This window comes from Gavialis gangeticus, unplaced genomic scaffold (assembly GCF_001723915.1).
Source record: "Gavialis gangeticus isolate Ggan-Ray unplaced genomic scaffold, GavGan_comp1, whole genome shotgun sequence".
In the NCBI taxonomy this organism is placed as follows: domain Eukaryota; kingdom Metazoa; phylum Chordata; order Crocodylia; family Gavialidae; genus Gavialis; species Gavialis gangeticus.
The window spans coordinates 15,052,842-15,066,535 of NW_017729022.1; the positions used below are offsets into that span (position 1 = coordinate 15,052,842).

Sequence of the window (13,694 nt, forward strand, 5' to 3'; positions counted from 1 at the left end):
TAGATGACCACGAATGCTCATACAGCTGGGCCAAGGTCTCCGTGATGACCCCTGCCAGCTCCCTCAACACCCTTGGGTACAGGGCATCTGGACCTGCAGATTTAAAAATGTCTAGCCCTTCCAGAAGATGCCTAACTACATCTGCCCTGACTGAAGGCCTGACAGAGCTATCCCCGAGATTGCCCCTACCTCTGGTAGGTGGGACGTCCCGGTCCCTGTTCAAGAAAACAGAGGCAAAGAAACTGTTAAAAATATCAGCTTTCTTGTCTGGTGTAGTCACAAGATTACCGTTTGCATCTTGCAGGGGCCCTACATTGCTTGGTGCCCTCTTCTTGCTCCAAATGTACTTGAAAAAGGACTTTTTGTTGTCCTTAATCCTGGATGCTAGCCTGAGTTCCATCTCTGCCCTGGCATTCCTAATAGCCCTCCTACACTCACAGGCTGAGGAGGAGTACTCCTCCTTGGTGATAGCTCCTCCCTTCCACTGGTTGTATGCCTCCCTTTTAGTCCTCAGGCATTCCTGAATGCCCTTGCTGAGCCATGGGGGTTTCTGAGCACTCTTACCCACCTTGCTTCTCTCAGGGACTGTTATCCTTTGGGCCTGGAGGATCACCCCCTTAAGGTATCAAAAGTGTTCTTAGTTACTTTAACTGCAATCCCCTCCCATCGGTTCTGAAACTTGCAAGTGTGCAAAACATCCAAACACATGACATATGACCAAATGGTATTGAACCAATGTTTAATGTCATGCCATAAACAAATATAAGTCTTATTAAGTACAAAGCACATACTGAGCATATTTTTCCACTGCATCCATGAAATAAACCAGTTTTGCCAATTGTAACTAGTTCATGGCTGGAAAGCTAGCATATAGATGTGTTACATCTGTAAAACCAGTTCACGGGATTCAGTGAAAAACATCCCTATAACAGATTTAACCATTGGTGCTCAACCACTGGTTCACAGGCCGGATTGGCCCACAGAGCCATGTAATCCATCTCCTGAATCTTCATGGGTTTGGAAATTTGGCAGTGAGGGAGCAGTGGCAATTAACATTGCCACCACTCCCCTGCCACCAAATTTCCAAGCCTTACATGGCTGGATCAACCCCAGCTGGGCTGGCTCCACATGGAGAGATCAAGTCCCGCTCCTGCACAGCTGGATCAGCTCCATGTGGCTGCATCAGATCCCGGCTGGGCCAGTGCCATGCTTCGGATCAGGCCCATGGACTGGATGTGGCTGCAAATGGACTTGACACTGTTCATCCAGCTCATGGGCCAAAAACTTTAGGCACTACTCGTTTTAAGCATTAAACCAGATTTAATCCATCACTGCTGGCACCATGCCCAATAAAATATTGATTTCATATCTGTTTGTTATCTGGATACAAATCCTTAGAGATTGTTAGGTTCACAATTCCACTGTTTAGATACCAAAGAAATCCTCCCATTCAACTCCCACCTAATACCCCTATGAACCCAAAGTCCTCTAGGTGTCTAGGTTTCTGCTGGTTGACATACATATTACCACTCAAATCCTGACATATACAAGTAACTTGAATCCCTACAGTCTGTATTTAATCCCCAGTGATAGTCTCAAGCTATATTTTCCTACCTATCTCATATGCAGGTCTTCTTGGAGCACAGTTACCAAATTTCCCTTGAGCAAGAGATATCCATAGGCAAGACTCCTGGGGACGTGCAGAGGTATACACTTCATTATATTAAGTAGCTTAGTGGTTAGGATACTTACCTGTCAGGTACGAAGCCCTGCTCCCATTGATAATTATTTATATGATGTAAAAGAGCTTCAATAGGCTACTTGCAGATGTTAAAAAAAATGGTGCTTTTCTTTAAACTCAGTGCACTCCCACACCAAGCCCAGCACATACCCAGAAGAGGCATTGTGTTAGTTGGACCCGGCTTGCCCAACATCTGTATAGATCGGGTGCTTTAGTGGGGCTTCTGTTGGCTCATTTATCTAATCAGCTATTAGATAAAAGAACCAAAAAGCCCCACTGAAGTGCCCGATCTATACAGACACTGTGGAGCCAGATAAAAGTAATACGCTGCTTCTTCCAGTAAAGCGCTTTTTTTTTTTTTTTTTTTTAACATCTGCAAGCAACCAGTGACAGACTTGACCCTGAATACTCAATAGCCTGATAGGGCAGTGTCTCAGGATGGCAAAGATCTGGGAAGATGTTCAAGACAGGGTTCATGGCTACAATCCTAAGTGGACATAATCACCTTTCTCTGGCCTGGAATCAGGCAAATAACTGCCTAAGCCCCACCACACTTCGGCTTCTCAACACATTGACTAATTTGAGAGGCTTCCCAATAAGCATGCTGGCTTTTGTCAGTCCTCTTCTTAGAAGCTCCAATATCCCCACACATCGTGCAGTAAGTCTAGGCATCTGACATCAAACTGCGAGTAGTGAATATAATAGACTACAGAGTGCTGAACAGAGCACCTTGAAAGTTGAGATAGGAAGCATTCCTGTCCTGCCCACATAGATGAAAGATTTGAGCAGGAAGATATTACTCCTACTCAGACTGTCTCAAAACAGTTAATGAAACCTCCAATTGAAGCAGCACTCCTTAAAATTCCAGTTGATATCACTTAATTCACGTTAGCTGCACTTCAGTTGATACAGATCACCTGTCCACACCTCTCACCACCCTCTACACATACACACAGCATCTGTTCATCTTCCTGCTCATCCCTGCTGCATCTTTCAGGCCCAGCCTACCTGGAGTAGAAAGAGAAGCCAATAATTGCTAGAAGAATTCATGAACACCTAGCTGAGGCTGTGGGTTAGTTGATCTTCTATTTTCTACCTTTCTTCCCAGGAACCTGTGAAGGAGACAGCAACTAACTTTTGATAGGGAAATGTTTGATGAGAAAACAATTGTTCTGATTTGACATATTGCCTGCAGGAAGGCATAGGGAGCAAGCAACCCCTCCCCACAACCCAACAACTCAGAGTCAGTTAATTTCCCTTCTAGCCTTCTTGATTTGGCCAAATTTAATTGCTGTTTTCTTGCCCCTCCCTTACTAAAAATCTGTTGGCCTTTGTTATACAACTCTTCAGTCTTCTCTCTTTCTGCTCCTGTGTTGAGGTGCAATGGCAAAAGTTACTGGCTCCCTGTCCTAGACAGGCTATGGTATGCATTATATAATCCAGTTCAATTAAAGTCTGCCCCCGAGTACTGTAACCTATGATTCCTGGTCTGGCTCCCAGGTCATTTTGGAAAGTTTAAACAACTATCAGCTCTCTGAGACAGTAGTGGGATAATTAGATAAACTGTTCAGCTAATTTTTATCTACTGTTAGTTCAGTTTGAAATGATTCATAGACTTGCTGCAAACAAATCTAAACTAAGTGGTTCTGGGAATTTAACTAGTTGGATTATTGTGTTTTTCCATGTGTATCTCTATCCTTATAAAAGCATTCTAAGGTTCAATCTCAGCCACATGTGCAGCCTGGCTCCCCACCCCCCAGCCATGTGAAGATCACAAGCAGCACAAATGCTGGCTACCTCTCCCCTACACCACCCTGCCCCCAGGAGCATGGCAGGCAGGAGGAACCAGAAGAGAGAGGGTTAGCCTAGAACCCCCGGCCTCCATGGCACATAACAGCAGGAACAATGGAAGGAGTGATCATCAGGTAGGAGCCAACAGGCCACATATTAACCTGTCGCAGGCTGCGTACAGCCCATGGGCCGCCAGTTGGACAGCTCTGTGGTAGGCCATTTTTTTAGTATAAAGGAAAGTGTGGGTAACTTCAGGCCTTGAAAAGCTACCTCAAGGAAGCTGTCTGTGTGATAACAGTCTGCAAGCCCTAAGACATAATGGAAATATTTTTTTCTGCAATATTTCCTTCTGTCTGAGAATCTCAAAGCACTTCAAGATGTGAAACAGGTTTCAGTAGTAATGTGGAGTAAGCAAATGTGACCATGTTGCAGAGGAGGAAATTGAGAGACAAATTATAAAGCTAGACTATGACAGACCTAGAAATATCACCTCAATCTTCCAGTGTCTATTTCTGGGCAGTAATCACTTGACTGCTTTCACTACGCTTCTCACAGCCAGAAAGATTTTGCTCTGTACTTCAGAAAGTTTTACATAAAAAACCGTTTTGCTCAGAGGTAGAGACACTGCTGGTCAGTGTTTGGTAGGGGTACTTCTACACTGAAGGGGTCAGCCGACTCTGAGCTGTGTTCTAGGACAGCTGAAGTGCTAGGAGTACCAGTCCTGTCACTTACTTCTACTCCCTCTGGGAAAAACAGAGTTTGTAAGCATGACACAAGGCTTAGAGCAAGGTGGAGGAAGAGACCTTCCAGGTAAGTAAACGAGAGCAGGAGGCTAAACAGGTCCTCTCACCTTGTAAACCTGCTTCTGTGGTCACATTTAGACTGCCTCTCACCATGCTAGGGAGTGCTGCTGTGAAAATACACACTATCCACTTGCTTCTTCTCCTTGTATACTGCAAACATTTTTAATGACCCCCCCCCACCACACACACGCTCCCCCTGCCAGTACAGCCAGGCTGAATATGCAGCAATAAGCATGTTGAATGTATGAGCCTGGGAGCAGCACTGGGCCTGACTTGGATGCACACCACCCAGCATCTACCTTACATTTTTGGCATTTGGAGCAGACACGGTGGAAGCAAGAGGGTGAACACGTTTTCACAGCAGCAGTCCCCAGCACGGTTGGAGGGCAATGTAGAAGTGTCCTTAGTCACTGTAAGCTAAACTATCAGTAAACCTACTATATTGTTGGAAGAGCTAAACTGAAATTGTATTCCTAGTATAGATACTACATGGAAACAGAAAACAGAAGTAAAAAGGACAGATGAATGTGTAGCTCACATAGGACACTATTTTTAAAGGATAATCACTGAAAAATAACCACCTCAGTCTGTATAAATACTTAAATATATAGTATCCATTTAAGTTATTTTGTTGCAGTATTATGGTGACAGGGCACCTTTGGGTGCCTGCCACTTTACGGGCAGAAAACAGCCAGGTGCCTGATGAGGACAGCCATTTTGGACCCAGGGATACAAGCTGGGCTGCAGTTTACTGCAGAAGGAAATATCAGGCTGAAAGGCTGCTCCAGCCAGAGTCAGGAGGTAAGGGTGGGGTGGAGGTGACCCCTTGTTTTGGGGCAGATGTAAAACTGCACCCTGCTGGGGAAGGGTGGCCTGGTGGGGCTCCTAGTCACATGGGAGTCCCCAGGAAATGCCAGGCCAGTGACCTCCCCCGTGATAGGCAGGTCGGGGCCCCTTATAACCCCAGCCCCACATCCCTGGTGGTGTGCTAACGAGCAGGGGGAGCCTGGGGCTCATTAAGGAGCCCTGAGGCAGAGCCCAGACCAGAGGAGGGACCTGGGGCTGTGCCTAGGCAGCAGGGGAAAGCCTGGGGGTGTGAGAGAGACCCTGAGTGAGAGGGATGACAAGTAGAGAGACCCTGAGTGTGGGTGAGTGAGGAGGCCCAGTGGGGGCATAGTGGCCCAGCAAGGGGCAAGGAGCGAAATAGACCTACAGTCATACAATCGCTCAGTCAACACTCAGGTGAGGGTAGTGGGAGACACCCAACAGACTGCTCCAGGGCTGACCAAGGTGAGGACAGCTAAGCCTGAAGCTGGGTGAGGCCGGGCAGGATGAGTGTGGCCCTGAGAGAGGGCAGTATGAAGAAGGCTGGGTGAGAGCCAGCAGAGTAAATGGGACCCCAGCAAGACAGAGGTGGTCTATGAGTGGCCCTCCAGGGCTGGAGAGAAGAGCTACAACTCTGTGCCCAGTTTGCTCTGCCCACAGGCCGGGGAAGTAACACCAGAGTAACATCTGCGAGGCATGGGACCCGAAGGGAAGGTCAGAGTGGGTGTTAGGCCCTTGTCAGCAGGGCGAGTAATGGGTAGCCTCCCACCTTAGTAACAACTCTCATATTTTTCCATCAAGGTGCTGCAGCCAAGCAAAGCGGGCAGTTACCTCAGGAGCAGGGTGGCTGGCAGAGACCTTACGAGGAGGCCACCCTGTTACAATTACATTGTGTATGATTCCTGACAGCTCCAAGCATAACCTAACTGCAATATTCCCTTAACAATATTCAGTTTTACATTACACTCTGAAATTTGTTTTTTTTATATTAATGTACTGTACTTTGCACATAAATAATAACCAACTACTTATACAAGCATTCTCTATAGCCATAAATATTATTTTTATATAGTGGAATTTAGAAGTCAAGAAAGTTCTTTGCTGGCTTGTTTTCAGACAATAACACAGACTTTAAGTTACTTCTTCAGCAGTATCTTGGTGCCTATAACTATAAAAAAGATGCCTGTAATTTTATAAATTCTTTAAACAGAGGTTACATGGCTTGTTTTCTTAAATAAGGGAAAGAAGACTGATTAGTTAAGGCTGATTTCCTGGAGATGTATTCTTGTAACCTAAGTGTTTTAGTGATACTTATTATTTTATGTATTTTGGATCAAAGGAACATCTTTTAAAGAGAATTAAATAGAATTAAAAGTCATTCCTTCCATGACTCGGGAATGGGATACAGTTAAATTTAAGACCGAAAGGCTGAAAGATAAATATTCTGTCTGTCCTGTCTGGCAAACCTTTTCTTCCTCTTCTCCCATGTTTTCAAATAGGGTCTGAATTGACAAATTTGTGAGTTAACATGGCAATTAAAGGTGAAGCAGATGTTTTAACCAGCATCCCTCATACAAAGTGACGAAGTTCTAGACTTAAAATAAAACCCAAATGATATTTCCTAGATCTGAAAACTTCAAATATGTTTAGTATTTCCTTTAAGACAGTGGCCAGCATTCTTCACTGCTTTACATGTTATATAATCACCCACAACTGTGCAAGGTGTTACCTGATCAGAGTAGAAGCTCCAGACTTATTTTACATAGTTGTAAATCACTAAATGTGAAAGATAAAGAAGAATCAAGAGGACATACTAAAGCCACCTTATCACTTTAAGAAATTCTCCTAGAAATGATTAACAGACTATATATTCCTTGTGGAAATTAAATGTACAAATTTGTGAATCCGACATAGTATACATGGTTTCACAACTGCTGAATTTAAGTACAATGTCAATAAAGACAAAACAAAGTATTTAAAACCTGAATGGCAGTTAGGAAAAGACACCTAAGATCTAATCCTTAATGTTTTGAACTGTCTAGATAAAAGTATGACTTGACTACTAAGCAAGTCCCAAGTAGGTAAATAATCCTTTCACAAATTACAGCAACAACCCAGTATTCATATAGGTTTTTTCCTCAAAGGGCTGGGCCATTTGAAAACACTTGCCACTTTCTCATCATCCCTGACTTCTCATTAGGGTTACAAATAGGTAGTTATCCTTCAAACTAATTCCAATTAATTAGGATTTCTAACTTCTTCAACAGAGAGACCTGAACTTTCTGGGGAGAACTAGACAATTTTGGCTATCCCACAGCTTTTCAAAGTTCCACAATAAAACCCAGATCTAAACAGGCCCTTAAGAGCTTAAGGCAAAATTTAGGTGCCTAAATCCAAAATTGCAATCCTCAAAGCTCCCATTCAGCTCTTGCCCAATCTTAGAGGTGCCTAAAATCTGGAGGTGCCTCAGTTTTATATATGAAATTCCCAAGGCACCTAATATTCTATTTTTAGGCATGACCAAAGCACTTCAGTCTTGACAGTGTGGCCAGCTTTGTACATATCTCATACGTAAGCCTCACTGAGAGCCGCTCTACACGTGCAGGTAAAGGTTCAATGGGATCTAAGGTGTGATCCACACCACTGCACCTCCTGCCATGCCACATACGCATGGCAGGAGGCCTGACTGTAGGATCACAGATCAGATCCCATCATGCTTTACTGCTGGTGCAGGGGGAGCCATGCACCACTCACCGAGCACCCTGCACCTCATGGCTAGGAGACCACAGCTGCTACAGTCTCCCAGCTGTGGGATGCACCACATATCCCATGGTTTGAAGATGGCAAAGCTGTGGACTCCCGGCTGGGGGAGGGGAACAGACTACACATGCAAATTAAAACTGGATAGAAACCAGCTGTAAAGTTATTACACATTTTCCAGCAATAACTTTATAACTGGCTGGACCTTTTTAAGGCATATAGTTAATTTGCACGTGTAGCCTGTCTAAATTAATTGTACAATTAACCAAGTAATTGCATAACAGATGTTGCATGTAGGGAGGGCCTGAGGGCATTCCTCTGCCTGTTGCACCTGAGAGGCCCTATCCAGAAGGCTTGCTGTGAAAACACTTACAGGATCGGGCTTCACACAAAATGCAATTGTGGCCACTACTTTATTTGAAAGAATGATCCAGAGGTGGGAACTGCTACTGCCATCTTTCTATACAGAAACTCACTGGTTAAAGCATTCACTCACAGTGTAGAAGATCAGGGTTCCTTCAATCTGAGAGGATTCAAACCTCTCTATAAACACACTCAAACCTAGGTTTAACTAGGGTTGACAAGTGGGTCACCAGCCTTAAGTGCGGACTCAGAGGGGGTGCTAGATTGGTTGCTGCCACTGCTGCCAACTTAGCTGCCTTGGCCACTGCTGTTGCCCAGGGTGCCACAACTACTTGTTACACTTCTCTTCCAACACAGTGGGCACATCTACACAAGACATCTAACTGTGCAGTATCCTAGTTTACTGTGCAGTAAGCATGCGCGTCTACCCCTGTGAATGCTTACTGCACAGTAAATGATCCTAATCATGAGTAAATTTGCTACCTGCAAATCCAGGTAACAAATGTACTCACGATTAGTTACTGCACAGTAACATGTGTAGATGCGACCTGGGAGTAAATTTACTCGGTCAGCCCTGCCACTAGGTAGGGAGCCTCTCCTGCCCCAGGGCTGGGCTGCCTATACGGCAGCCCCTGCCTCAGGCCCTTAAAAGCTAGCAGGAATTTTAATCCCTGGCAGACACAGTCAGGGAGCATGAGGGCACTCCAGGCCCATGTCCCCCGGGGCAAGCCACAACCTAGCTGTGCCAGCCTGCCTGGCACTGCAGTGCTGCTGCCTGCCACTGTTCCTGCTGCTGCAGGTGGTGTTCCCGATGCCAGGCGTCCTCCACCCAATGTGCCTCCTCCACCCAGACCTTGCAGAAGAGATGCCCCAGGCCTCACAGACGTTATGTAACACACAGGCTGCAAAGATGACCCGGGGGAGGTTCATCTTGACAAACTTGAGGTGTGTGGTGAGGACGCACCAGCGGCCCTTGAGGTGGCCAAAGGCACACTCCACCAGGGCACGGGTTGGCCCAGGCAGCAGTTAACGTGGGCCTGGTGGGGATCCAGCTGGTTGGTGTAGAGCTGCATGAGCCAGGGCAGGAACAGGTAGATGGGGTCCCCGATAGCACTCAGCTGGAGGTCCAGCACCCCCCCCCAGTGTAAAGCAGCCTCTCTGCACCAGGGCTGGCAGGGCAGAGTACCTGAAGATGTTGATATCACGGGTGCTGCCTGCCCAGTTTGTGCTCACGTGCGTGAAGGCCCCATGGTAGTCCACAATGGCCTGGAGCACCACGAAGTGAAAGCCTTTCTGGCTGTAATAGTGGTCGCCTCTGTGGGGCAGGCAGGTGACATGGATGTGGTTTCCGTCCTGGGCCCCCATGCACTCTGGGAATCCCAGGGCACGGAACCCCACCACCGCCGCCAGGGGAGCGAAGCACATGGTGCACAGTATCCCCCAGCGTGTCTTAGAGGGCACCGCATACCTCCAGAATGGCCCCCCCAGTGGTGGCCTTGCCCACACCGAAGAGGTGGCTGACATACTGCAGGCTGGTGGGTGTGGCCACCTTGAGCAGGGCAAGGACCAGCTGGGTGTCCATGGAGAGGGGCAGACACATGGCAGTATCCTGCTACTCTAGGTGGGGCCAGAGCTGCCCTAGGAGATGCTGTAAGGTGGCTCAAGTCATGTAAAATGCCTCCACCTACTGCTTGTCATCCCAGGCATGCTGGACAATGTGCAGTAATCAGTCCTGGCTGGACCCAGTGGGCCAGAGGGGGCAAACCTGGAGGCCCAGGAGGGTGATGGCCCAGGGGCCCCAGTGGTGGCATCCTGAAGCCTATTGTTGGTGTCCCTGCCAGGGTCCAGCCCAGCGGCCAGGGTCTAGGCAGCAGGTGGGTGGCACCAGCTCTGGGCGGCACACGGTGGCTGGGCAGGCAGTCGATGCATGTGAGGGAGCCCGGAGAGCCCAGGCAACCGTGGGCGAGCTGGCAGTCGGCACATGGGTCTAGCAGGACCAGCAGGGCACTCGTTGTCGCTGCCAGGGGCAGGGGCTGGAGCAGTCATGGTGGACTCAGGCAGAGGCAGTGAAGAGAGCACTGCCATATGCTCCCTGTGCTGTGCATGTTGCTCCTGGCCAGGGACGGGGCTGGCCAGGGAGCAGCAAGTGGGGCTGGCTTTTGAAGAGAGCTGCTGGCTGCTCGTAGCTGCAGCCAGAGCCTGGAACTCCCCCCAGTGGTGGCAAGGGCCCACTGCAGTGCCCCAGAGAGCAAAAGCCAATTGGCAGCAAATAGGCTCCCACTTCCCTGCACATGTAGATGCATGCCTGGGACCCTTTCCTCACAAGTAATTTACTTGCAAGTAAACTGGTGCAGCATCAAATGCATATGCAGACACCCAGTGATTCCTAAGTAGGTCCCTACTAGAGTCCCATGCCATAAAGAACCTTTACCTCCACATAGGTCTAACCAGAAAATTGTCAATAAAAACATGCCTCTGTAATGTTCTTCAGAGAACTACCTCTGTTACTTTTGGTCATGTGCTCATAATTAGAGGTAAAAGCTATGTCTTAGCCGCAGTAAGTTAAAGTTAAAGCATGGAATTTAGCCTTGTTTCATTCAAAGGTAAACTGCCAGCGTGTAACTCTTACCATGGGGTAAGAGAAGGCACAAGGGTTGTTACCACGCAGCAGATGAGGTTCAGTAAGTCCCTGGCCTCTTGTCAGTTATGGGCACATAATTACCCAGCAGATGGGAGCTGGGTTAAATAGCCATATGCAGGGCTCTAGCTCATAGTTTAATTTATTAGATCCATATGGAGATATTGGCTATTCGGGGGTGTGTGTGTGTGTGTGTGTGTGTGTGTGTGTGTGTGTGCGCGTGTGTGCGCGTGTGTGCGCGTGCACGCGCGCGCACGTACCTAAGGTATGATCTCATATATGATTATTGTTCTGTAAGTGGGACCCTAACCAGCAAAAAGTTTAGGAACCATTACCCTAACAACTAGATTACCGGATATTCATAGGATCAGGCACTCTCCACACCTCTTGTGGAAGCTGTTCTGCTGTGCATTGAATAATTAAAGATTAGTCAGACTGGGGCGAAGGGTGGAGGGATGAGAATGTCCGAGTAAGATAAGGGAACTAACTCTGAGTTTCCCACCCCAGTATGAATATTGTAACTACTAAGCTATTATATACAAGTAGGAGAGTCGTGCCTCCCCCCCACCCCTGCAGTCGTATTTTAGAAGAAAGGTGTGGCACATACCCCATCTTTGAGTGAAGTCATTGGTACTTACCTTCAAGAGAGGATTCCAGGCCATGAATCCCAACCTAAAAGTGAAGGTCCTTTGAAAGATCTGAATAAAGAATCCAAGCTCCAAAAAAGGTGGGATTCCAGACAGCCCTGTTCTCAATGTTTCTCTACTAACTAGTTTAAGCATCCTCCTGCTTGTTGTGCTTGTTTTTGGGGCTTTCACTCCGAGGCATCTAATTTTCCTTATGCACTGCATATGCAGCCTAGGTGCTTATTGTGGGGCTTAGGATTCTACTACAGTGGCCAGCCATCTAAAAGTTAGGTGCTACTGTGCCCAGATTCCTTTTTTGGATATGGGCCTAAATAGTTTTCCCCTCTAACTACTACTTCTGTTTATGAACTCTTTCAGGTACAGAATGTAGTTCAATGGCTTCTTTCATATACAAACATTTATAGTTTAAAATTTGGATTTTGCAAGAGAAAATGGGATAATAATCAGAAAATAATACTTCTGATATTTGAAGGTGTAGCTAGGTACATGGGAAATAGTTTTAAAATTTTGTTTTCCTTTTAACTTGCCCACAACACATCAGGTGATGGTTTCTCTTAAACTCTTATTTTCCGGGGAAAAAAATAGTGGGAGTCATAGTGCATTATTTGCATTGTAATAGAACACCTCCCCCCACCCCCCTCAGAAGGACACTTAGCTGGGTGTTGCATACACAGTCAGCAACACTTAAATGCTTCACTTAACCTGGACACTTAACTTGGTGATGCTCAGACTGCAGCTCCTGAACTGCAAGTAGTTCTTCAGTTTATTACCTGCAGTTCTTGTCCAAAAATGTTACCATATTTCTGTTCATTTATTTACTTTGTTTTTACTTTTGTCTTGACTTTTTTTTACTGCATCCACTGGCCATTTCTTGCAGTGGTTTAAAACAAGCATATACCTAAATTGAGTAAATATCAACTAAAGTAGTTTTTTGTTTGGGTTTTTTTTGTTTTGAACTAGGGTGTTTGTCACAATTCACCTAGGGCAGTGATATACAACCAGGGTGTTGTGACCTCCTGAGAAGGGTGCCACAGCACCTGGCCCCTCTGAGAGGAAGTAAGCACTGGCTCCTCTACCTGCTAGGCACCCTGTGCCTGCCCCAGCACACCACTCCCTGTGGCCCCTCCCACCAGCTCTGGGAGCATGGGAGGAGCAGGGGACCAAGCTAAGCTGAAAAGCACAACCCTGGGAGTCCCTGCAAAGCCTACCCCTGCTTTCCCAGTGGCACAGTTTGCCACAAGGCCATTCTGCCAGAGGTAGTAGAAGGGGCTGCGGGGAATGACGACTCCAGGCACTAGCATTCAGGTCCCTGGGGGAACAGCCACGGTAGCAGAGGCAACACTCACTCTATCAGTTAGAGAGAGGGCACGGACGCGGAAAAACAGTGGAAAAGACAGGGCACAAAATGATTCTGCCCTTACTGCCCTCACCTGGCAGCAGCTTCTACAGCCAAGGTCACTGTCACCTCCCTTCCACCTCCTGCAGGGACAGCTGCCTCCTTCGGGGTCTAATGATCAGTCCCTGAGCTCCCCAATCTGCCCCATCGAGCAGCCCCTCAGTGCCAAGCACCATGCTCCAGCCCCTATCATGCTCTAAGGGTGCCATGCCCACCCTGCCATCCTGTGAGGTTCCTTTAGGGTGCAGTGGGATGTTAGGAGGTAAGCACTCTAAGAAAATAATTAAATGAGAAATAAATTAAATTACATTCCAAAAACCTATGGAGAGGTGCCTTGAATCTAAAAGGTTTGAGAACCACTGACCTAGGGCTATCTATGTTGTTTTGACTGTTTCATTAACACAGATACTGCTGACAGACATGGAAAAAAACCCCAAACGGCACTTTACTGGAAGAGGATCATGTCAGTTTGACCTGGCTCCCCAGGATCTACAGATTGCATGCTTCAGTGGGGCTTTTTGGTGCTTTTATCCAATATCTTCTGCTATTAGATAAAACAGCTATTAGATCAGCTATTAGACAAAAGCAACAAAAAGCCCCACTGAAGTTCATGAGCTATACAGACACTGGGTGAGCTGGGTCAAACTGATGTGATTCCTCTTCTGGGTATGCACTGCACTTGGCATGGGGTCATGCTGAGCTGAAAGGAAAAAACTGGGGGGGGGGGGGG

At 46.9% G+C, this 13,694-nt stretch overlaps 1 long non-coding RNA gene across 3 annotated transcripts in view; it reads right to left on the reverse strand.

The window, feature by feature from the left end:
- LOC109295661 overlaps window positions 1-13,694 on the reverse strand; it is a 56,857-nt gene that overhangs the window by 21,588 nt on the left and 21,575 nt on the right. Inside the window, exons 1-2 of one of the 3 annotated variants that reach the window (XR_002096806.1) lie at window positions 3,056-4,458; window positions 2,750-2,853 (exon numbers count right to left, since the gene is read on the reverse strand). The exons of 1 other annotated variant lie outside the window; for it this stretch is intronic. This is a non-coding gene — a long non-coding RNA (uncharacterized LOC109295661). Of the gene's footprint in view, window positions 1-2,749; window positions 4,459-13,694 lie in introns of those variants that run through there. One more of the 3 variants, XR_002096805.1, reaches the window with a different exon arrangement.